This window comes from Ranitomeya variabilis, chromosome 3 (genome assembly GCF_051348905.1).
Source record: "Ranitomeya variabilis isolate aRanVar5 chromosome 3, aRanVar5.hap1, whole genome shotgun sequence".
NCBI lineage: Eukaryota > Metazoa > Chordata > Amphibia > Anura > Dendrobatidae > Ranitomeya > Ranitomeya variabilis.
This window is the reverse complement of record NC_135234.1, coordinates 369,648,147-369,670,181: the sequence shown is the minus strand read 5'-3', so window position 1 is coordinate 369,670,181 and position 22,035 is coordinate 369,648,147.

The following is a 22,035-nucleotide window of genomic DNA, read 5'->3' as shown; positions in this document are numbered from 1 at the left end:
TTAGGCGCACGCTACTCTTTCCTATAGTGCCAGGCACATGGCTACTGGCAAAAATTAGGCCATCCCAGTCAGGGGTCCCAGCGGCTGTGGTCCTGACGCTTTCATAGAAGACATCCTTTGTTTTTCTCTGGGAAGACCCAGTCACATCCCACACTCCCATTTGCAGGGCATGCTTAATTGCACATAAAGAAGCCTCAGATGGAGAGAATGTTATTATGGAAATAAATATTTCTTTAACTCATTCCATACCCAATCGGCATGCGGTACCATCTATATGGTTGCATTTTTTATAGTATATAATAGAAATATATAAATACAGTGTCAAATACTGTTAATTTTATTAATATACATTAATGCAAAGACTTGTATAATTAGTAAGTGCTCAATATTTAGGTATGACGTGAAGTCCAGTCATTATTATTATTATGATTATTATTATATTCTATACTTATGTATGTGTGCTCCCAGATGTAGCTTAATGATTGCTATTAATATAATGCAAATACAATATAACAGATGCCATCATGACTAAGATTATACTCACCTGAAACACCTAGATGGATGTTATAACTCGTCTATCATATTTTACACTGAAAAATTCTGGACTTTCTCTGCTTTATTTGGACTTTTCAGCGTCAAAGCATAGACGCTGTCATTGCTCCGAGACACGAAAATCTTGCATTTTTCTTATAGTAAAATAGAAACCTAAATATTATCTTCATATTTGCTGTAAGAACAGTTGTAAAAAGCATACTAGACAATCACTTGTTATGTCAATCCCTACGCTTCTATCTTTAGGAAAATATTAGTACATTTTTCAATACCAAATTACATGAAATAATGTGTTAATAGGATCAGGACTGTACAGGGTTAAAAATCAGTCAATAGCTCTGATGGGTAGCTAGGAAGCAGTAGGGAATAAGCTCTAAATGATCCCTATAATAATATTATGACAGGTACCGTAATTGCCATGAGAGCAATACCTTCATATTTTTTTTACATGTTCATTAAAGCTTTATTTGTAAATGTGTGTCAGTAAATGTACAATGTCCACATTTTATCTATTTTTTATTCATTTATTTGTGCTTTAAAAAAATATATATTTAGCTATAAATTTCATTGTCGATCAATTTTCAAGAAGTTTTGCATTGATACATAGAACTAGATTCTTTGTGTAAAAGGAGTTAGTTGATCAACTTCTGAACACCCGTAGCCACCACTAGAGGGAGCCCAGCTGCTGAGAGCAAATAATGAGTTTAGCATGCACTTTGTAATTAGTAAGTTTTAACTCTTTCAAGTGATGGCTTCAGGCTATCCTTTACTTTAGAAAGAAATTAGAAACAATGCATTACATAAAAGATTAGAAACAATTAGAAGCAATGCACTACATAAAAAAAGAATTAAAAGCAGAGATCCAACTGACATAAAGATATTTTAAATGTTATAATAGACCTGGTCTGTAAAAGCATCGCAATCACCTTCTTGACTGCATGATAAGTACTAAAATCAAGTTTGTACTGCTTACACATTATTTCTATTATTTCTCAGGAGCTCATGTTAATTTACTTAAAGGAAAAACTCAAAGTGTACAGTTACGGTATTAAAACCATGTACATGAAGTCATTAGAGTTGTGTTATCGTGTTACCCACAAGATTAATTCTATTCTGTCGTATTGACCATTCGTGTGACTGAGATATTAAAACGCATTTTTCTATACTCTTTACACGCTGCCTGTAAATTCTCTTTTCTACGAAGGGTTATTGAATTTATTTCTGGCTTGGCACATATATCTGACTCTACGTGTAATACATAATCTAATTCCAGATGTATTGCCTATGCAAATTGATACAACGACATGGTGAATTGATTTATCTCCTGGATAATTAGTAAACTTCAATATCTATACCAAAACGGCCAGCAATCAGTTGATGCTTAATTAACATGCAATAACTGTCATATTAAATCTACATTAGCCGCCTATTTAAAGGACTTAATTAAAATCGTAACGTAACACAAAATCGCTTAGCATGCATTTAACATGCAACAGATGCAATATGTGGCTATACACGTGTGTCTATATATATATATATATATATATATATATATATATATATACACTAGATTGTGGCCCGATTCTAACACATCGGGTATTCTAGAAGTAGTATATGGACAATGATGATTCCAGAATTCGCGGCAGACTGTGCCCGTCGCTGATTGGTCGAGGCAACCTTTATGACATCATCGTCGCCATGGCAACCATTATGACATCTACGTCGATACTGTGCCCTTCGCTGATTGGTCGACGCCTGGCAGCCTCGACCAATCAGAGACGCGGGATTTCCATTATGACATCGTCGCCATGCTGTGCCCGTCGCTGATTGGTTGAGGCCTGGCGGCCTCGACCAATCAGAGACGCGGGTTTTCCAGGACAGACAGACAGACAGAAAGACAGATAGACAGACAGACAGACGGAAAAACCCTTAGACAATTATATATATTGATAGATAAGAAACAAATATAGGTGATCTTATCAATTTATATTAATGGAGTGGGGTCACTAGAAGCAAAAGTGGACTTCTGATGTAACGGGTGATGTTTAGATGTTTGTTTTGCTAGAGCTCCATTACTTTATGTGCATGAAAATATTTGCTCAGTGCTCCTTATAATGAAAAAACAATTGTCCCTAAATTCAGCGCAGTCTTATTATTTTGGCTGGTTATGAAGAGTTTGGGATATATAAACCTACAAATCTGATGCTGTGGGGTCCCATATAGCCTATGCATGCTTCTAAAATTCACTGATAATGATTCGAAGAACTTAGACAAATGCGATGAGCCAATGATATATCTGATATATTTGCAGTGCTGATCAAAGAAGTTGCGCTGTCACATGGAACATCTAATATCCAAAGAAGCAGAGACTTGGCTAAACTAAACTTGCCTTCTCTTGCTGCTCTAGTGTAAAGTGCTGTTTTTAGAGGCTTTAATCTGTTAATCTATGTTGGCATCTCACTGAAAAGGACATGTGGGAGGAGCATGGTGGAAGAGCGCTGTCACATACCTGCATTTAGCCTATCTATATTACTGGGATCAAGGGGTGTTGGCATGGTATTAAAAGGCCAGGGGCATATGTCTTCCCACCAAGAAAATGATTTATATACTAATATAGTTCTTAAATGATACTAATAATACTACTTAATTCCTAAATTTTTAAATTATGCCTCTGTACAATTATTGAACGCAACAAACTATACAAAGACCGAAACTGTCAAAAACCAAAGAAAAAAACAAACAACAATGAGCATATACCCTATAACAAGTAAATAAGTAAATGGTAATGGTACATGCCAATAACATAGGGTACTTACTTAAATCTATTTTGATTACAAAAAAAAGGTATAAAAGTCATCCCACGTCAAGGTATACCCATTGGGAATGTCCTATCCTGTCTCTAGTATTAAAACCTTACCATGTGTCAAATAATGACAATGTGACAGAGCAGGACTGGGCCCAACTGAGACACTCATCCATGGGGACCTATACAGATGGAATACTTAGCCCAGAAAGAAGAGACCAAGATTAAAACTAAATAAAGCACAAATAATACAGCCACACCATGAACACTACCTTTGCCCCTACAAAATAGCTGTATTCCTATACTGTTACTGAACAAAAATCTCCAAAAAGTTCAGAGATCAATGAGATCAAATTACATTGACCATATTGTGGTAGAACCCAGTTCTACACTGACCCTCTGAAAACTATGTATTTATATCAGCTTATAGGTGATGTTGTCTCTCATTGTAGTAATTCAGGTTTTCTGACTATGTCATCCACTTCAGGCTGTTATACTTATTCCAAAACTTATGTTTGCAGAGGTTGTTGCCCTGTCATCCTCGAGGCCGGGCTGAACTGCGCTGACCTCAGGACTGTGCTAAAATGCCAGTGATGATGTCACCACTGGTGAATGATGTTGCGCTCGCAGCATCTCATTCACCAGTGGTTTTCAGCTGGGACGGTCACATCTTGACACAACGATGGACAGGTATGGTATATTGTTGTTTTTTTATTTTGTTTTTATTAGCGGAGATCGAGGGCTTCGAGGAATTAGGTGTTGCAGCAAGTATGGTTTAATTTAGAATATTAAAGGAGTCTGTATCATTTTTTCAAATAAAGGACTTTATTCTGGCTGTGCCTTTATTTAACATATAACTGTAGGATTAGTAATGGAGAGGAGTCTTATAGATACCTCTACATTACTAAGCCATGGGATTGATGTCACCTGACATTGCAGAGGTGACTTCTGGCACCCCAGGAGTCCAGTTGCCACAATGGCATAGCCTTCCTCTCAGGGGTGATGTCATGCCTGGAAGTAAGGAGGGATCCCCTTAGCAGGTTACACAAACATACAGCACCTTCCTGACTCCAGACCAGAAGGGGGAGCTCTAAACCTGGTTTCAAGGTAACTTTCCTATAAGTTCTGGTCTGGAGGCGGGGTTAGTGAGTGTAGTGTGAGAGAGTGAAGGGAGAGGAAGCATGTGAGGAGGAAGACGTGGAGTGGATCTGTGACTGAGCTCTCCCCAGGATTAAGCGCAAAAGAAACCGGACACCGGAGTCCGTGGTTGCACTGGTACTAAAGGCCCAGCAACTAGAACCGGAGGGCAGGAGATTGCAGGTCTCCTGGCCCATCTGACACCTGGAGGCACCACAGCAGGTCAGGAGCCTGGGGCTGTTAGTGAGAAGACTGTGCTAATGAAAGGCTCATGCTCATTGGGGTTAGGAGTATCAGACACTGAGAGGAACTTGTGTAAAGCTTCAGGCAGCAAGGGACAGAGAATACAGCGCAAAAGGAAGGCCTCCACACCCACCTGGCTAGGTGGATCCCAAGTTACTCCCAGGCTGCCCGGACCCCATCAACACCTGTAACCTGTGCCCCGCACTGCACCTGCAATTCACCAGTAAAAGGTAAAGGAAACTGCAATCCCTGTGTCCTCCAATTATTTCCTGTACCCTCAGTCCTGCACCCCACCGTCTATCATCCCTTACCGACTGCACCGGTAGCCCTGGGGCCCCGCTCCTGGCTGAACACCACAGGTGGCATCATGATTTATCCCCATAGACTTTATTTTCCACTTCCCTTCATTATTTTTGTTGGACGCCCAGGGCCCCGGATCCGGTCATCGCTTCCGTGACCACACCTTTAAGTACCACCAGACCCAGCCTGAGTACCCCACTGTCCTAGCAGGTGCTCCAACATTAAGCCCACAAATATTAACCCCACTTGCCACCGCTACAGGGCAAGTGGGAAGACCCGGGTAAAGCGCCAGAAAAGGTGCATCTAAAAGATGCACATTTTCTGGGCAGCTGCGGGCTGCTGTTTTTAGGCTGGGGGGGGCCAATATCCATGGCCCCTTACCAGCCTGAGAATAGCAGCCCCCAGCTGTGAGCTTTAGCAAAGCTGGTTGTCAAAAATTCGGGGACCCTACTCCATTTTTTAAAATGATTTATTTAAATAATTAAAAAAACAGCATGGAGACCCCTCTTGTTGTGAATTTGGATTCTGGGCTCCCCCGGTGGCCGCTTGTGGAATTGGACTTGTCATCTTCTTTCCTGTTTCACCTGATTCCATCAGTAGTGGGTGTTGCTATTTAAGCTCATTTCTCTGGTGGTTTCTTGCCGGTCAACAATGTTATCTGATGCCTCTCAGTGCTTGTTCCTGCTTCTAGACAACTACTGATAAGTTGGACTTTTGTCCATGTTTTGTTTTGCCTATTTGTTCCAGTTCGCAGCTGAAGTTTTGTTACTGTGTCTGGAAAGCTCTCGTCGATCAGGGATTGCTACTCTGGCGTTATGAGTTAATGCCAGAGTTTAAGGTAATCTCTGGATGGTGTTTTGTTAGTATTTTTCTGCTGACCATGAAAGTATACTATCTGTCTTCTGCTATCTAGTAAGCGGACCTCAAATTTGCTAAGACTATTTTCCTGCTGCGTTTGTTGTTTCATCTGAACTCACCGTCATTATATGTGGGGGGCTACTGTCTTCTTTGGAATATTTCTCTAGAGGTGAGCCAGGTCTTATATTTCCCTCTGCTAGCTATTTAGGTCTTAGGCCAGAGCTGGGCATCTAGCGATAAATAGGAAATGCTACCTGGCTATTTCTAGTTGCGCGGCAGGCTTAGTTCATGGTCAGTATAGTTCCATCTTCCGAGAGCTTGTCCCTCTATAGGCTTGCTATGATCTCTGCCTGCAGAGATCATGACAGTTTGACCGGCCAATAAAGTGTTAAAGACCCAGGTTGAGAAAGGAGAGTTATAAGAAGTCTGCTGGAATTTTTTTTTTTTTTTTTTTTTTTTTCCTCCAGTCTGCCTTGCTGCAGTCTTTTTTCTCTCTCTCCTCCTAATCTCTGTATGCTCTGTGTGCACCTGACAATAATGGATCTCCAGAGTGTAACTGCGGGTTTGAATAATCTCATCACGAAAGTACAAAATTTACAAGATTTTGTGGTACATGCTCCGGTATCTGAGCCGAGAATTCCTTTGCCGGAGTTCTTCACAGGGAATAGAGCTAGCTTCCAGAATTTCCGAAATAATTGTAAGCTTTATTTGTCCCTGAAGTCTCGTTCAGCTGGAGACCCTGCTCAGCAGGTTAGGATTGTGATTTCCTTGCTCAGGGGGGACCCTCAAGATTGGGCCTTCTCATTGCCAGCAGGGGATCCTGCGTTACGCGATGTGGATGCGTTTTTTCTGGCCTTGGGCTTGCTTTATGAGGAACCTCATTTGGAACTTCAGGCAGAAAAAACTTTGATGGCACTATCTCAGGGGCAAGACGAAGCTGAAGTTTTCTGCCAAAAATTCCGTAAATGGTCTGTGCTTACTCAGTGGAATGAGTGCGCCTTGGCGGCAACTTTCAGAGAAGGTCTCTCTGATGCCGTTAAGGATGTTATGGTGGGGTTCCCTTTGCCTGCAGGTCTGAATGAGTCCATGACAATGGCTATTCAGATTGATAGGCGTCTGCGGGAGCGCAAACCGATGCACCATCTGGCGGTGTCTATGGAAAAGACGCCAGAAAGTATGCAGTGTGATAGAATTCTGTCCAGGAGCGAGCGACAGAATTTTAGACGGAAGAATGGATTGTGTTTCTATTGTGGGGATTCTACTCATGTTATATCGGCATGCTCTAGGCGTACAAAGAAGCTTGATAAGTCTGTTTCCATTGGCACCATTCAGTCTAAGTTTATTTTGTCTGTAACCCTGATTTGCTCTTTGTCATCCATTGCCACGGACGCCTATGTTGACTCTGGCGCCGCTCTGAGTCTTATGGATTGGTCCTTTGCCAATCGTTGTGGTTTTGATTTAGAGCCTTTGGAGACTCTTATTCCTCTGAAGGGGATTGACTCCACCCCATTGGCTAATAATAAACCACAATACTGGACACAAGTAACCATGCGTATCAATCCGGATCACCAGGAGATTATTCGTTTCCTGGTGCTGTATAATTTACATGACAATTTGGTACTGGGATTGCCATGGTTGCAGTCTCACAACCCAGTCTTGGACTGGAGAGCTATGTCTGTGTTGAGCTGGGGATGTAAGGGTATTCATGGGGACGTACCTTTGGTTTCTATTTCGTCGTCCATTCCCTCTGAAGTCCCTGAGTTCCTCTCTGATTATCAAGACGTCTTTGACGAACCCAAGCTTGGGTCGTTACCTCCGCACCGTGAGTGCGATTGTGCCATAGATTTGATACCGGGTTGTAAATATCCAAAGGGTCGTTTGTTTAATTTGTCTGTGCCGGAACATGCTGCTATGCGGGAATATATAAAGGAGTCTTTGGAAAAGGGACTTATTCGTCCATCTTCTTCTCCCTTGGGAGCTGGGTTTTTCTTTGTCTCAAAAAAAAGACGGCTCTTTGAGACCATGTATTGATTATCGGCTTCTGAATAAGATCACTGTTAAGTATCAATACCCATTGCCATTGCTTACTGATTTGTTTGCTCGTATAGAGGGTGCTAAGTGGTTCTCTAAAATTGATCTTCGTGGGGCGTATAATTTGGTGCGGATCAGGCAGGGGGATGAGTGGAAGACCGCATTTAATACGCCCGAGGGCCACTTTGAGTATTTGGTCATGCCTTTTGGTCTTTCTAATGCCCCTTCAGTTTTCCAGTCTTTTATGCATGATATTTTCCGCGATTTTCTGGATAAATTTATGATAATATATCTGGATGATATTCTGATTTTTTCTGATGACTGGGACTCTCATGTCCAGCAGGTCAGGAGAGTTTTTCAGGTTCTGCGGTCTAATTCTTTATGTGTGAAGGGGTCTAAGTGCGTTTTTGGGGTCCAGAAAATTTCCTTTTTGGGGTATATTTTTTCTCCCTCTTCCATTGAGATGGATCCTGTCAAGGTGCAAGCTATTTGTGACTGGACTCAGCCCTCCTCTCTTAAGGGTCTTCAGAGATTTTTGGGCTTTGCCAACTTTTACCGCCGATTTATTGCTGGTTTTTCGGATGTCGTTAAACCACTGACTGATTTGACCAGACAAGGCGCTGATGTTGCTAATTGGTCCCCTCATGCTGTAGAGGCCTTTCAGGAGCTTAAGCGCCGTTTTGCCTCTGCCCCTGTGTTGCGTCAGCCTGATGTGAATCTGCCTTTTCAGGTTGAGGTTGACGCTTCGGAGATCGGAGCTGGGGCAGTGTTGTCGCAGAAAGGTTCCGACTGCTCCGTCATTAGGCCTTGTGCCTTCTTTTCTCGCAAATTTTCGCCCGCAGAGCGGAATTATGATGTTGGGAATCGGGAGCTTTTGGCCATGAAGTGGGCGTTTGAGGAGTGGCGCCATTGGCTCGAGGGGGCTAGGCATCAGGTGGTGGTATTGACTGACCACAAAAATTTGATTTATCTTGAGACTGCCAGACGCCTGAATCCTAGACAGGCGCGCTGGTCTTTATTTTTTTCTCGCTTTAATTTTGTGGTGTCATACCTACCGGGTTCTAAGAATGTTAAGGCAGATGCCCTTTCTAGGAGTTTTGACCCGGACTCTCCTGGTAATTCTGAACCCACAGGTATCCTTCGGGAGGGAGTAATTTTGTCGGCCGTTTCTCCTGATCTGCGGCGGTCCTTGCAAGAGTTTCAGGCGGATAGACCGGATCGTTGTCCGCCTGATAGACTGTTTGTTCCGGATGATTGGACCAGCAGAGTCATCTCTGAGGTACATTCTTCTGCATTGGCAGGTCATCCCGGAATTTTTGGTACCAGGGATTTGGTGGCAAGATCCTTCTGGTGGCCTTCTCTGTCACGAGATGTGCGAGTCTTTGTGCAGTCATGTGACGTTTGTGCTCGGGCCAAGTCTTGTAGTTCTCGGGCTAGCGGACTGCTGTTGCCCTTGCCTATTCCTAAGAGGCCTTGGACACACATCTCGATGGATTTTATTTCAGATCTGCCTGTTTCCCAGAAGATGTCTGTCATCTGGGTGGTCTGTGACCGTTTCTCTAAAATGGTCCATTTGGTTCCTCTGCCCAAGTTGCCTTCTTCTTCTGAGTTGGTTCCTCTGTTTTTTCAGAATGTTGTCCGATTGCACGGTATTCCTGAGAATATTGTTTCTGACAGAGGTACCCAATTTGTGTCTAGATTTTGGCGGGCATTCTGTGCTAGGATGGGCATAGATTTGTCTTTTTCATCTGCTTTTCACCCTCAGACTAATGGCCAGACCGAGCGGACTAATCAGACCCTTGAGACATATCTGAGGTGTTTTGTCTCTGCTGACCAGGATGATTGGGTTGCTTTTTTGCCATTGGCAGAGTTCGCCCTCAATAATCGGGCCAGTTCTTCCACCTTGGTGTCCCCGTTTTTCTGTAATTCGGGGTTTCACCCTCGATTTTCCTCCGGTCAGGTGGAATCCTCGGATTGTCCTGGAGTGGATGCGGTGGTGGAGAGATTGCATCACATCTGGGGGCAGGTTATGGACAATTTGAAGTTGTCCCAGGAGAAGACTCAGCGTTTTGCCAACCGTCATCGTCGTGTTGGTTCTCGGCTTTGTGTTGGAGATTTAGTGTGGTTGTCTTCTCGTTTTGTCCCTATGAGGGTCTCTTCTCCTAAGTTTAAACCTCGGTTCATCGGCCCTTATAGAATATTGGAGATTCTTAATCCTGTTTCTTTCCGTTTGGACCTCCCTGCGTCCTTTTCCATTCATAACGTTTTTCATCGGTCGTTATTGCGCAGGTATGAGGTACCTGTTGTACCTTCTGTTGAGCCTCCTGCTCCGGTGTTGGTTGAGGGTGAGTTGGAGTACGTTGTGGAGAAAATTTTGGACTCTCGTGTTTCCAGACGGAAACTCCAGTATCTGGTCAACTGGAAGGGTTACGGCCAGGAGGATAATTCTTGGGTCAATGCATCTGATGTTCATGCTTCTGATCTTGTTCGTGCCTTCCATAGGGCTCATCCTGGTCGCCCTGGTGGATCTGGTGAGGGTTCGGTGCCCCCTCCTTGAGGGGGGGGTACTGTTGTGAATTTGGATTCTGGGCTCCCCCGGTGGCCGCTTGTGGAATTGGACTTGTCATCTTCTTTCCTGTTTCACCTGATTCCATCAGTAGTGGGTGTTGCTATTTAAGCTCATTTCTCTGGTGGTTTCTTGCCGGTCAACAATGTTATCTGATGCCTCTCAGTGCTTGTTCCTGCTTCTAGACAACTACTGATAAGTTGGACTTTTGTCCATGTTTTGTTTTGCCTATTTGTTCCAGTTCGCAGCTGAAGTTTTGTTACTGTGTCTGGAAAGCTCTCGTCGATCAGGGATTGCTACTCTGGCGTTATGAGTTAATGCCAGAGTTTAAGGTAATCTCTGGATGGTGTTTTGTTAGTATTTTTCTGCTGACCATGAAAGTATACTATCTGTCTTCTGCTATCTAGTAAGCGGACCTCAAATTTGCTAAGACTATTTTCCTGCTGCGTTTGTTGTTTCATCTGAACTCACCGTCATTATATGTGGGGGGCTACTGTCTTCTTTGGAATATTTCTCTAGAGGTGAGCCAGGTCTTATATTTCCCTCTGCTAGCTATTTAGGTCTTAGGCCAGAGCTGGGCATCTAGCGATAAATAGGAAATGCTACCTGGCTATTTCTAGTTGCGCGGCAGGCTTAGTTCATGGTCAGTATAGTTCCATCTTCCGAGAGCTTGTCCCTCTATAGGCTTGCTATGATCTCTGCCTGCAGAGATCATGACACCCTCTATTCTTGATAACCAACCTTGCTGAAGCTGACAGCTGAGGGTTGCAGCCCCCAGCAGTGAGCTTTGCCTGGTTGGTTCAAGAATATAGGGGGAACACATGTCGGGTTTTTCATTCATTTAATTCATTAGATCGCAGGTGGCAGCTAAGGATACCCTGACCATCCGCTCTTGCTGTCTCTGTTATTAACGGCAGCAGGTGTCGGATGATTGGAGTAAGAGTCCCAAAAGCCCCCACCTGCTGTCATTGTTCATACTTTGTTATAACTCTTATCATTCTCCTCTGCTTATGCCAATCGGCGGCAGAGCAGGGGAGAATGATGAGAGCCGGCTTTAGCACCAGCCGCCGAGCACAGCGCTTACTGTAGCTCTTTTTCCCCGGCATCTGTACGAGTGGTACTGATGCAGCACACAGGCAGTACACAATATCCACACGTGTACCGCAAGTATTACACACACGGACACACGGACTCACAGATACGGATATCTCCGGTACCGTTTTTTCCGGTACCGGAAATATATGGACGTGTGAAACCAGCCTAATAGAGTATATCTACATCCTATTTAAAAGGCTGTTTAGAAGAAGCATGATCAGGACTCAGGAGTAACCTATTAGAAAGTCTCCTTTAGGAAATTAGTCTGGATCCTACAACCCCTGGCAAAAATTATGGAATCACCGGCCTTGGAGGATGTTCATTCAGTTGTTCAATTTTGTAGAAAAAAAGGAGATCACAGACATGGCACAAAACTAAATTAATTTCAAATGGCAACTTTCTGGCTTTAAGGAACACTAAAAGAAATCAAGAACAAAAAATGTGGTAGCCAGTAATGGTTACTTTTATTAACCCAGCATAGGGAAAAAATTATGGAATCACTCAATTCTGAGGAAAAAATTATGGAATCATGAAAAACAAACAAACAAAAAAACACTCCAAAACATCACCAGTATTTTGTTGCACCACCTCTGGCTTTTATAACAGCTTGCAGTCTCTGAGGCATGGACTTAATGAGTGTTAAACAGAACTCTTCATCAATCTGGCTCCAACTTTCTCTGATTGCTGTTGCCAGATCAGCTTTGCAGGTTGGAGCCTTGTCATGGACCATTTTCTTCAACTTCCACCAAAGATTTTCAATTGGATTGAGTTCCGGACTATTTGCAGGAAGTGACATTGACCTTATGTGTCTTTTTTCAAGGAATGTTTTCACAGTTTTTGCTCTATAGCAGGATGCATTATCATCTTGAAAAATTATTTCATCATCCCAAACATCCTTTCAATTGATGGGATAAGAAAAGTGTCCAAAATATCAACATAAACTTGTGCATTTATTGAAGATGTAATGACAGCCATCTCCCCAGTGCCATTACCTGACATGCAGCCCCATATCATCAATGACTGTGGAAATTTGCATGTTCTCTTGTGGCAGTCATCTTTATAAATCTCATTGGAACGGCACCAAACAAAAGTTCCAGCATCATCACCTTGCCCAATGCCGATTCGTGATTCATCACTGAATATGACTTTCATACAGTCATCCACAGTCCACGATTGCTTTTCCTTAGCCCATTGTAACCTTGTTTTTTTCTGTTTAGGTGTTAATGATGGCTTTCGTTTATCTTTTCTGTATGTAAATCCCATTTCCTTTAGGCGGTTTCTTACAGTTCGGTCACAGACGTTGACTCCAGTTTCCACCCATGCGGTCCTCATTTGTTTTGTTGTGCATTTCCTGTTTTAGAGACATATTGCTTTAAATTTCCGGTCTTGATGCTTTGGTGTCTTCCTTGGTCTACCAGTATGTTTGCCTTTAACAACCTTCCCATTTTGTTTGTATTTGGTCCAGATTTTAGACACAGCTGACTGTGAACAACCAACATCTTTTGCAACATTGTGTGATGATTTACCCTCTTTTGATAGTTTGATAATCCTCTCCTTGTTTCAATTGACATCTCTCATGTTGAAGCCATGATTCATGTCAGTCCACTTGGTGCAACAGCTCTCCAAGGTGTGATCACTCCTTTTTAGATGCAGACTAACGAGCAGATATAATTTGATGCAGGTGTTATTTTTGGGTATGAAAATTTACAGGGTGATTCCATAATTTTTTCGTTAGAATTGAGTGATTCCATAATTTTTCCCCTATGCTTGGTTAAAAAAAGTAACTATTACTGACTATCAAATTTTTGTTCTTGATTTCTTTTAGTGTTTCTTAAAGCCAGAAAGTTGCCATTTGAAATGACTGTAGTTTTGTGCCATGTCTGTGATCTCCTTTTTTTTCTTCAAAATTATACAACTGAATGAACATCCTCCAAGGCCAGTGATTCCATAATTTTTGCCAGGGGTTGTAGATACAGCCTCCCAATGAACACTGCATGTTTGAATTTGTGAACTGTATTTGCCTTGTGTGCGTTGTGCCTGCCTACCACACGTGCTGCTACTTTCTGATGCATATACTGTGTAGTGTCTTCAACATGTGTAGTTCATATGTGTCTTCAACATGCCATTTGCTACTTATCCAATTAGCGGCCAAGCGCCATAAGTTTACAAAATGTGGTCCTGGGCTTCAGCCCCGTTTTATTATAAATTTATGGTGCAGGGTTAGCGTGTGAAATCTAGCAAGAGCAGGTTCTGTTCCCAACTGTATCTGCCAGTGATAACAGGCACAGCAGTGATCTGTTTTCCCCTGTAACTAGGTTGCAGTGGGAAAAAATGAACAACACAAGAAAAATAAATTTTCCCTGGCGATTTTTTTTAATGATCTTTTTATCAGATAAATCACTTTAAAAAATCTTCTCATTATGTATAAAATATCTTATTAAAAAAAAAAATAGTTTAGTATATGGTCCACATTTTCATTTTAACCATCAGTGTATGGTCCATACGTCCATTTTAACCATCACTGTGTCATTAATGTATATTGTGTAAATGTGTCCATTTTTACCATCAGTGTGTGGTCCGCGTGTCCATTCTTAACATCAGCGTATCATCGGTGTATGATCTTGTATCTGTTTTTACCATCAGTATGTCATCAGTGTATGGTCTGTGTGTCCTTTTTTACCATCAGTATATCATCCATGTATGGTCTTTATGTCTGTTTTTACCATCAGTGTGTCATTAGTATATGGTCCATATGCCCTTTTTTACTATCAGAATGTCATCAGTGTATGGTCCTTGTGTCCATTTTTACCATCTGTGTGTCATCAGGGAATGGTCCATGTGTCCGGTTTTATCATCAGTGTGTCATCAGTGTGTGGTCCATGTGTCCTTTTTACCATCAATGTTTCATCAGTGTATGGTCCGTGTGACTGTTTTTACCATCAGTGTGTCATCAGTGTATGGTCCGAGTGTCCATGTTTACCATCAGTGTGTTGTCAGTGTATAGTCCATGCTGTAAGTGTTTTTTATGGAACCACAAACTTGCAGTAGCCCATTTAATCTGTATAGATTCAACACACACAGGTGCTTCTCACAAAATTAGAATATCATCAAAAAATGTATTTATTTCAGTTCTTCAAACTTGAAATACACTTGAAATAGATCACTCTATTTGTAATGACCCTATATAATATATGAGTTTAACTTTTTGTACTGAAGAACTAAAATAAATAATTTTTTTGATGATATTCTAATTTTGTGAGAAGCACCTGTACGTACAACTCGGACCACTTAATGAGGCATTAATTACCTTTTTTATTCCACTAGGGGGCTTCTGCTGACAGGGGAACTACCTACTGGCAGGGGTCAGTATTGACAGAACCTATGGGGTTAACGCAGCCCCTTTGGGGTCATTCTTCTGACTGCTACTTTACAGTGGCAAAAGGGTCAGGGAGCTCTGCAGTACCATCAGGCACTCAATGGGACTTAATACAGCAGTTGTTTCAAATATTTTCATTCGTGGCACAGCAGAGACTAAGGACATATCCAAAAAATGTAAAAGATGATCAGAAATAATATGTTCAATTCAAATGATCCTAAAATACTAATTATATATTTTGCAATACAATATCTTACAAACATCATTTTTTTTAATGCTCTTATGTCATAAGTACGCTTGCACTGTTTCTGAAGTTTCATGCATATGCTGCTTGCTTTTTTCCTTACAAATTTGCAGCAGTTTCAAATCTGCCACATGTCAATTCAAATGATTAGGGAAGAAATGTATGAAAAAGGCACACAACAATGTTAGCAGCAGATTTTTCTCCTGCAAATCCTGAACTTATGCACATTCCCTTACTGTTCCAGAAATTTGGATAAGACTTAGGCTATGTTCACACTAGTAGGCATTTGTATGGGTATTTTTTCATGAACATAGGTTTTGTATTGGTGACTTGTTTTCATGGTTCTGTGGTGGAAGCAAAGTTGAACTTTGGGATTCTGAAAAATGTAGCAAAAATGCAGCAAAACGTTTTTTACGCTGCCTCATTTCTGCCACGAATGCAGGTTTTGCTGCAAAAAAAACGCTGAAAAAACACCTAGTGTGAACATAGCCTTATAGAAATGTCTTGACCATTGTGCTTTTTTTGCTGAGTGTAAACTGACCTGCGGTGTGTGTTTGAAACCCAAAACATGTCAATTTCTGTTGCGAGTAAACTGAGTATTATGTGCAGATTTTCCTTATAGAATTGTATTAGATGTGGAAAGTTTGCAGAGAAAAAACGTGCATTTTTTTCCTATGTGGAAACACACTAAAAACGCATGTAATTTGCACATGACTATGTCAGTAAAGTTTTGCTAAGGCCAAATACAGTGGGGGAAAAAAGCATTTAGTCAGCCACCAATTGTGCATTTTCTCCCACTTAAAAAGATGAGAGAGGCCTGTAATTGACATCATAGGTAGACCACAACTATGAGAGTCAAAGTGAGAAAACAAATACAGAAAATCACCTTGTCTGATTTGGCAAGATTTGCAAATTATGACGGAAAATAAGTATTTGGTCATTAACCCCTTAATCCCATATGACGTACTATCCCGTCGAGGTGGGGTGGGCCTTAATTCCCACCGACGGGATAGTACGTCATAGCGATCGGGGGGAGCGCGGCCGATCGCGGCCGGGTGTCAGCTGACTATCGCAGCTGACATCCAGCACTATGTGCCAGGAGCGGTCACGGACCGCTCCCGGCACATTAACCCCCGGCACACCGCGATCAAACATGATCGCGGTGTGCCGGCGGTACAGGGAAGCATCGCGCAGGGAGGGGGCTCCCTGCGGGCTTCCCTGAGACCCCCGGAGCAACGCGATGTGATCGAGTTGCTCCTAGGGTCTCCTACCTCCTTCCTCGCTGCAGGTCCCGGATCCAAGATGGACGCGGCATCCGGGTCCTGCAGGGAGGGAGGTGGCTTACCGAGTGCCTTCTCAGAGCAGGCGCTGGTAAGCCTGCAGTGCTCTAAGTCAGATCGGTGATCTGACAGAGTGCTGTGCAAACTGTCAGATCAGCGATCTGTGATGTCCCCCCCTGGGACAAAGTAAAAAAGTAAAAAAAAAAATTTCCACATGTGTAAAAAAAAATAAAAAAAATAAAAAAAAAAATTCCTAAATAAAAAAATATATATTATTCCCATAAATACATTTCTTTATCTAAATAAAAAAAACAATATAAGTACACATATTTAGTATCGCCGCGTCCGTAACAACCCAACCTATAAAACTGTCCACTAGTTAACCCCTTCAGTGAACACCGTAAGAGAAAAAAAAAAAACAAGCCAAAAAACAACACTTTATTATCATACCGCCGAACAAAAAGTGGAATAACACACGATCAAAAAGACGGATATAAATAACTATGGTACCGCTGAAAACGACATCTTGTCCCGCAAAAAACAAGCTGCCACACAGCATCATAAGCAAAAAAATAAAAAAGTTATAGTCCTCAGAATAAAGCGATGCCAAAATAATTATTTTTTTCTATAAAATAGCTTTTATCGTATAAAAGCGCCAAAACATAAAAAAATGATATAAGTGAGGTATCGCTGTAATCGTACTGACCCGATCAATAAAACTGCTTTATCAATTTTACCAAACGTGGAACGGTATAAACGCCTCCCCCAAAAGAAATTCATGAATAGTTGGTTTTTGGTCATTCTGCCTCACAAAAATCGGAATAAAAGGTGATCAAAAACTGTCACGTGTCCAAAAATGTTACCAATAAAAACGTTAACTCGTCCCACAAAAAACAAGACCTCACATGACTCTGTGGACCAAAATATGGAAAAATTATAGGTCTCAAAATGTGGAGACGCAAAAACTTTTTTGCTATAAAAAAGCGTCTTTTAGTGTGTGACAGCTGCCAATCATAAAAATCTAATATAAAAAACGCTATAAAAGTAAATCAAACCCCTCTTCATCACCTCCTTAGTTAGGGAAAATTAATAAAATTAAAAAAAATGTATTTATTTCCATTTTCCCATTAGGGTTAGGGCTAGAGTTAGGGCTAGGGTTAGGGCTATGGTTAGGGTTAGGGCTAGGGTTTGGGTTGGGGCTAGGGTTAGGGTTAGGGTTGGGGCTAGGGTTAGGGTTGGGGCTAGGGTTGGAGCTAAAGTTAGGGTTAGGGTTGGGGCTAAAGTTAGGGTTAGGGTTGGGGCTAAAGTTAGGGTTAGGGTTTGGATTACATTTACGGTTGGGATTAGGGTTGGGATTAGAATTAGGGGTGTGTCAGGGTTAGGGGTGTGGTTAGGGTTACCATTGGGATTAGGGTTAAGGGTGTTGTTGGATTAGGGTTTCAGGTAGAATTGGGGAGTTTCCACTGTTCAGGCACATCAGGGGCTCTCTAAACGCGACATGGCGTTTGATCTCAATTCCAGCCAATTCTACGTTGAAAAAGTAAAACAGCGCTCCTTCCCTTCTGAGCTCTCCCGTGTGCCCAAACAGGAGTTTACTCCAACATATGGGGTATCAGCGTACTCAGGACAAATTGGACAACAACTTTTGGGGTCCAAGTTCTCTTTTTATCCTTGGGAAAATAAAAATTTGGGGGGCTAAAAATCATTTTTGTGGGAAAAATAAGATTTTTTTATTTTCACGGCTCTGCGTTGTAAACTGTAGTGAAACACTTGGGGGTTCAAAGTTCTAAAAACACATCTAGATAAGTTCCTTGGGAGGTCTAGTTTCCAATATGGGGTCACTTGTGGGGGTTTCTACTGTTTGGGTACATCAGGGGCTCTGCAAATGCAATGTGACGCCTGCAGACCAATCCATCTAAGTCTGCTTTCCAAATGGCGCTCCTTCCCTTCCAAGCTCTGCCATGCGCCCAAACAGTGGTTCCCCCCCACATATGGGGTATCAGCGTACTCAGGACAAATTGGACAACAACTTTTGTGGTCCAATTTATCCTGTTACCCTTGTGAAATTACAAAACTGGGGGCTAAAAAATCATTTTTCTGAAAAAAAAATAATTTTTATTTTCACGGTTCTGCGTTATAAACTGTAGTGAAACACTTGGGGGTTCAAAGCTCTCAAAACACATCTAGATAAGTTCCTTAGGGGGTCTACTTTACGAAATGGTGTCACTTGTGGGGGTGTTTAATGTTTAGGCACATCAGGGGCTCTCCAAACGCAACATGACTTAATTCCAGTCAATTTTGCATTGAAAAGTAAAACGGCGCTCCTTCACTTCCGAGCTCTGCTATGCACCCAAACAGTGGTTTACCCCCAAATATGGGGTATCGTCGTACTCAGGACAAATTGCACAACAACTTTTGTGGTCTAATTTCTTCTCTTACCCTTGGAAAAATAAAAAATTGGGGGCGAAAATATCATTTTTGTGAAAAAATATGATTTTTTATTTTTACGGCTCTGCACTATAAACTTCTGTGAAGCACTTGTTAGGTCAAAGTGCTCACCACACATCTAGAGAAGTTCCTTAAGGGGTTTACTTTCCAAAATGGTGTCACTTGTGGGGGGTTTCAATGTTTAGGCACATCAGAGGCTCTCCAAACGCAACATGGCGTCCCATCTCAATTCCAGTCAATTTTGCATTGAAAAGTCAAATGGCGCTCCTTCCCTTCCGAGCTCTTCCATGCGCCCAAACAATGGTTTGCACCCACATATTGGGTATCAGCATACTCAGGACAAATTGCACAACAACTTTTGTGGTCTAATTTCTTCTCTTACCCTTGGGAAAATAAAAAATTGGGGGCGAAAAATCATTTTTGTGAAAAAATATGATTTTTTATTTTTACGGCTCTGCATTATAAACTTCTGTGAAGCACTTGGTGGGTCAAAGTGCTCACCACACATCTAGATAAGTTGCTTAGGGGGTCTACTTTCCAAAATGGTGTCACTTGTGGAGGGTTTCAATGTTTTGGCACATCAGGGGCTCTCCAAACGCAACATGGCGTCCCATCTCAATTCCAGTCAATTTTGCATTGAAAAGTTAAATGGCACTCCTTTCCTTCCGAGCTCTGCCATGCGCCCAAACAGTGGTTTACCCCCACATATGGGGTATCAGCGTACTCAGGACAAATTGTACAACATCTTTTGGGGTCCATTTTCTCCTGTTACCCTTGGTAAAATAAAACAAATTGGAGCTGAATTAAATTTTTTGTGAAAAAAAGTTGAATGTTCATTTTTATTTAAACATTCCAAAAATTCCTGTGAAACACCTGAAGGGTTAATAAACTTCTTGAATGTGGTTTTGAGCACCACGAGGGGTGCAGTTTTTAGAATGGTGTCACACTTGGGTATTTTCTATCATATAGACCCCTCAAAATGACTTCAAATGAGATGTGGTCCCTAAAAAAAAAATGGTGTTGTAAAAATGAGAAATTGCTGGTCAACTTTTAACCCTTCTAACTCCCTAACAAAAAAAAAATTTTGGTTCCAAAATTGTGCTGATGTAAAGTAGACATGTGGGAAATGTTACTTATTAAGTATTTTGGGTGACATATTTCTGTGATTTAAGGGCATAAAAATTTAAAGTTGGAAAATTGCAAAATTTCCGTTTTTTTTCTCAAATAAACGCAAGTTTACCACTAACATGAAGTACAATATGTCATGAGTAGTGTTGAGCGATACCGTCCGATACTTGAAAGTATCGGTATCGGAAAGTATCGGCCGATACCGGCAAAGTATCGGATCCAATCCGATACCGATACCCGATACCAATACAAGTCAATGGGACTCAAGTATCGGACGGTATCCCTGATGGTTCCCAGGGTCTGAAGGAGAGGAAACTCTCCTTCAGGCCCTGGGATCCATATTAATGTGTAAAATAAAGAATTAAAATAAAAAATATCGCTATACTCACCCTCCGACGCAGCCGGGACCTCAGCGAGGGAACCGGCAGCGTTGTTTGTTTAAAATTCGCGCTTTTACTTGGTTACGTGAATTCCCGGCTTGTGATTGGTCAGGGCGGCCATGTTGCCGGGACGCGGACCAATCACAGCAAGCCGTGACGAAATTACGTCACGGCTTGCTGTGATTGGTCCGCGTCCCGGCAACATGGCCGCCATTAACCAATCACAAGCCGTGACGTCACGGGAGGCTGGACTTGCGCACTTTTTAAAAAACGCGCGTGTCCAGCCTCCCGTGATGTCACGGCTTGTGATTGGTTAATGGTCACGGCTTGCTGTGATTGGTCCGCGTCCCGGCAACATGGCCGCCCTGACCAATCACAAGCCGGGACGTCACTGGAGGCTGGACACGCGCGTTTTTTAAAAAGTGCGCAAGTCCAGCCTCCCGTGACGTCACGGCTTGTGATTGGTTAATGGCGGCCATGTTGCCGGGACGCGGACCAATCACAGCAAGCCGTGACGTAATTTCGTCACGGCTTGCTGTGATTGGTCCGCGTCCCGGCAACATGGCCGCCCTGACCAATCACAAGCCGGGAATTCACGTAACCAAGTAAAAGCGCGAATTTTAAACAAACAACGCTGCCGGTTCCTTCGCTGAGGTCCAGGCTGCGTCGGACAGGTGAGTATAGCGATATTTTTTATTTTAATTCTTTCTTTTACACATTTTTACATTAATGTTGTTTCGATACCAATACCCGATATCACAAAAATATCGGATCTCGGTATCGGAAATTCCGATACAGCAAGTATCGGCCGATACCCGATACTTGCAGCATCGGAATGCTCAACACTAGTCATGAGAAAACAATGTCAGAATCGCCAAGATCTGTTGAAGCGTTCCAGAGTTATAACCTCATAAAGGGACAGTGGTCAGAATTGTAAAAATTGGCCCGGTCATTAACGTGCAAACCACCCTCGGAGCTAAGGGGTTAACCAAAGTTCATCTCAATATTTTGTTATATATCTTTTGTTGGCAATGACAGTGGTCAAATGTTTTCTGTAAGTTTTCACAAGGTTGGCATACACTGTTGGTGGTATGTTGGCCCATTCCTCCATGCAAATCCCCTCTAGAACAGTGATGTTTTGGGCCTGTCGCTGGGCAACACGGACTTTCAACTCCCTCCAAAGGTTTTCTATGGGGTTGAGATTTGGAGACTGACTAGGCCACTCCAGGACCTTCATATGCTTCTTATGAAGCCACTCCTTTATTGCCCTGCCAGTTTGCTTGGGATCATCATCATGCTGAAAGACGCATCTACGTTTCATCTTCAATGCTCTTGCTGATGGAAGGAGGTTTGCTCTCAAAATCTCACACTACATGGCCCCATTAATTCTTTCATATACACAAATCAGTCGTCCTGGTCCCTTTGCAGAGAAACAGCCCCAAAGCATGATGTTGCCACCCCATTCTTCACAGTAGGTATGGTGTTCTTTGGATGCAACTCAGCATTCTGTCTCCTCCAAACACGACAAGTTTTGTTTCTACAAAACCGTTCTACTTTGGTTTCATCAGACCATATGACATTCTCCCAATACTCT